The following is a 4,671-nucleotide window of genomic DNA, read 5'->3' on the forward strand; positions in this document are numbered from 1 at the left end:
GAATGGCAAAGTCACAGACATCCCTTGTCTGGGCTCTGACCTCTTTCAGGGTCAGCCCTGGAGATGCACCAGGTTGGTGGGTCTCTTCTTTTTCATGACTGGAGAGTATTCCACAGCATGAACACGCCCAGTCGGTATAACCCTTCACCCACTGAAGGGCACCTGGTCGCTTCTGGTTTTGACTATGATGGATAAAAATGGTCCTGTCGCCTGATTCTCTGCTTTGCCCCTTCAGTCTGTGCTCAGCACACCAAAGGAATTCCTGTTACACAAAAGTCGAATTGTGTGACTGCCCCATTTAAAAACCCTCCAGTGGTCCTCAGTACACTCCAGTACCAGCCTAAGTCCTGATCATGAGCTGCAGGATCAACAGGGTCTGTCTCCACCACTTCCCAACACTGGCCATTCATTGACTCTGCTGCCACACCCCACACCTGCCTCCTTGCTGTTTCTCACACATGCCAGTCATGTGCCAGTCCCAGGATCTTTGCACTTGCAGATCTTCCCCAGGTACCCCAGTGGCCAGGTCTTCACCTACCCCAGTGCTTAGTTCAAATGTCCTTGTCAGTGAGGGCCGCCTTGTTTTGTGTGCCCACTCGTGGCCCTAAAGCTCACATGGCTTTATCTGACTCCATAGGCCATGTGCTTCTCCACTAAGTGGCGCCAGGTCAGGCCTGGGGTCAAGTGGGGGCTGAAAAATATATAGTCCCTGTTCTCCACGAGGTTAACTTCACAGCAGAGAGCCGGGATACCCAGACAGAGATCAGAGACGCACGGCCACCCACACCTCTATACATACCCAAAGACACACATGCACACACCAGGGCCAGCTCAAAGTGACCCTGGGGTGGAGCAGGCCCCCCCACTCCGCTCTGCACAGGAAGGAAATCCTGCGGCCTGAGAGGAAAGGAGCCCTGTGGGTGAGAGGGGGCGGTGGTGCTTCTGCCCAGGAGCAGAGGAAGCAGGAAGAAGCAGCTCCTGCAGGAGGGTGGGGCCAATGGCCAGGGCATCTGCCTGTGGGCTGTGACCAAAACCAGCCGGCATCCATGTCTCCTGCCGGGTAGCGTCACACGCTGGAGCTGCTTGTTTTAACAAGGCCGGAGGCGAAGGAGCGTCCACAGCAAGGAAGCACAGGCCAGGCAAGGTGGAACACGCCTGTAATTCCAGGCGGATCACAAATTCAAAGCCAGCCTCAGCTTTGAGGCCCTAAGCAACTCAGTGAGACCCTGTCTCTAAATGTAAAAATGGCTGGGATGTGGCTCAGTGGTTAAGCCCCTTGGGTTTAATTCTTGGTACAAAAAAAAAGAAAAGTGATAGGACGGAAGATGGCGGGCAGAGCAAGGGATGGCTCCTCCCAGGGTCTCCTCAGGCCTCCCACCCCAGAAGGGCTGGGAGGCAGCTTCCTCCTAGAACGCCTTTGGAACCGTCTCCATATAGATTTCCACACCCCGGACCTCCTCCTGGGCCAGTGGCTCTAACCTCCTGCTCTCTTCCGACCTTGCTGAGGGTTTAGGGGCATGTCAGTACCTCCTCTGCGGGGTCTGGTCCAGCCGCAGTTGCAGGTTGGGATCTGCTGCCCTGAGGGGGTGTGACCTCCCGTAGGTCCCCTACCTCACTTTATGGCCCAGGTGACTCTTGATAGCATTTGAATGGTGTGCCCTTGGCCTTTCCCAGAGAGCTCGGCGTCATTGCCCACATTGGGTGGGGTGGAAGTTTCTCTCTGAACGGCTTTTGGGTTCCTGGGGACCAGAGGATGTATTCTCTCCCGTCAAGTGATGGGCGAACGGGCTATAAATGCAGACAGATGTATACGCTCCTACAGGAAAGACTGCAATTGATGCTGCCCAGGCCCCAGAGTTGAGTTCTGCAACCCACAACTTAAAAGTCAAAGTTGTCAGAATTTGATCGACGGTACAGGTGCTGGACTAGAAACTGTCGTTTCGTATCACGTTAACTCTGTCTACCTTTGCACATCTGACTTGCTCTTGATGTGCACAGGGGTGACCTCAGAGTGTTTAGAAGTCCTATGAGTTCACTTTATGGGGCCAGAAATCATGTCCTGTCTCTCCGCGGGACACAGGTCCTGTGTTCTGACTGAGGACCTGAGCACTGTGCGTAGGTTCCAGTACTGCTCCGCTTGCCGCGGAGCCTCCCTGCAGCCCCCGGCCCCCACGCCAGGAAGACCCCCCACATACCCAGGGCTGCGTTTGGGGGCAGGGGAGACCGGGCGTGCAGGGCCCTCTCTGGCTTTCCCTGCAGCCCTCCTGGGTGCTAGCCCGGCCCTGCCTGGACCCTGGGGCAGGACGCACAGGCCCAGCAGGCAGGAGCCTTGCTCATGGCAGTGGTCATGGTGCAGAGCGGTCATTGATGACTGTTGCAAAAGAGCTGGCCCCAGAGCAGGACACAAGGTGCTCGGCAGCAGTAAGGGCCGGACACCTGAAGCCGCTGCATTTGACCAGAACGAGCAGAGGACCAGGGACCCCGGGAGGAAAGGGGTTTGAAAATGACAGGGTCCAGAGGTGCACCTGGTCTGCCGGGTCCCTTGGCTTCTGAGTCTGATGAGCAGGAGTCGCCTGAAAGCTGTGGTTCCCTGTCATTCTATTTCCTCAGCGGGAGGTAGTTCGTGAGCCCGAAGGCAGAGGCCATGGGCAGCAGGAGCCAAGTCCTCATGAAAGTGTAAACACCCAGTCTCACTGACCTTTCTCTCTGTCTTCTCTTGAAGTTTGCTGATTTCCCTGAAAACAATTATTTTAAATACTTTGCCCAGAAGTGCATACTTTTGCACTCCTCTGGGGTCGGCTACTGGGAGACGACTGTGTTCCTCTGGAGGTGGTAGTCTCCTGGCTTTCCTGTTTCTCATTGCCTGATGCTGATGTCTGTATTTTTTTTTTTTTTTTTTTTGGTACAAGGGATTGAATCCAGGGGTGCTTAACCTCTGAGTCACATCCCCAGCCCTTTTTATTTTTTATTTAGAGACAGGGTCTTGCTAAGTTGCTTAGGGCCTCACTACGTTTCCAGGGCTAACTTTGAACCCATGATCCTCCTGCCTCAGCCTCCAGTGCCGCTGGGATTATAGGCATGCAGCACTGTGCCTGGTGATGTCTGTGGTTTTGAAATAGGGGCTTAGTCCAGTCTGTGCCAACTGCTTTGTCTGGGGAAGACCCTCACAAGCCAGCTCATCCAGGGGGTCTGGGTAGGCTGGTGTCTCATGTGGTCTAAGGATGGGCTTGCTGCTGGGGTCATTGAGGCAGGCAGACCTGCACTGGAGTGGGCCGTGAACCTGAGTCCACAGGGACTGCTTGGTCTCCAGGGTCCCCTGGGCTAGACCTAGATTCTGGGTCTGCTGGAACAGGCCTAGATGCTGGGTCCTCTGGAGGCTGAGGCCAGAGGGAGGGGCCTGGAGTCAAGGATTGTAGGTACTGGTCTGGTGCCTACCTCTGCTGGTGCTGGCCGAGCAGACAGTCTGCAGGCCTGGCCTGGGATCCAGGTGAATAGGGCCAGTTAAGAGCTGGGTCGGTGAGGGTTGGTTTAGTGCTGAGGCCTCCTGGGACAGGCCTGGGCCTATGGGCCTGCTGGAACATGGTCCACACGGTGGAGCTACAAAGACCAGCCTAGCATTGAGCGGGCCTAGAGTCTCATCTGGGGTCCCCTTGTGGGGTTGGAGACAGTGTGTCTACCTGCATGGGGGCAGGTCTGAAATCTGGGCTCGCTTGGGGGGGTCTGGATCCCGCATCGACAGAGGACATCCTGGAGGCTGGGTCCGCGGGGGTGGCATGATGACTGGGCCGTGGAGGTGGGTTGGTGCTGGGGCGGACCTGAAGGCTGAGGATGTGGGACCCACCCTGACACCAGGATGATGTGAAGCCCAGGTCCACCTGGTGGTGGGAGCTGCCTGAACTTGGGGCTGCAAAGGTCAACCTGGAAACTGAGTCCCCCGGGCAGACTGGCGTCCGGGGCTGTGGCAACACCCTCCTGTTAACTATTCCTGTGAGTTAGACCCTTTTAGATTCCCTGTGTAAGTGAGAGCATGTGGATTTGTCTTTCTGTCCTGGCTTATTCCATGTAAAGTAATGTCCTCCAGACTTTCCGACATTGTCATAAGTGCCAGACTTTCCTTCTAAGACCAGATGGTACTCTGCCCTGTAAGTGCACATTTTTCGATCCCTTCATCTGCTCTGTTGTTTCTGTATCTTGGCTGTTGTGGATAGTGGTGCAGTAAACATGGAATGCAAATATCTCCTCCATGTACTGATTTCCATTTTTTGGGTGTATACCCAGTAGTGGGAATGCTGAGCCAAATGGTAATTTTTTGAGGAAGCTCCATGCTGTTTTCCTCAACGATCACACTAATGTATATTCCCACCACTGGTGTGCAAGGATCCCCTTTTCTCCACACCCTCTCCAACACATTATCTTTGGGCTTTCTGATAATCCATCCTTACACATTTGAAGTGAGATCTCCATGTGTGTGTGTTGTGTGTGTGTGTGTGTGTGTGTGTGTGTGTGTGTGTGTGTGTGTTTTGGAGGGTGGGGTACTGGGGATTGAACTCAGGGGCCCTCGACCACTGAGCCACATCCTCAGCCCTATTTTGTATTTTATTTAGAGACAGGGCCTCACTGAGTTGCTTAGTGCCTCACCATTGCTGAGGCTGGCTTTGAACTCTCCATCCT

The sequence above is a fragment of the Sciurus vulgaris genome (assembly GCF_902686455.1).
Source record: "Sciurus vulgaris genome assembly, chromosome: 13".
NCBI classification, from domain to species: domain Eukaryota; kingdom Metazoa; phylum Chordata; class Mammalia; order Rodentia; family Sciuridae; genus Sciurus; species Sciurus vulgaris.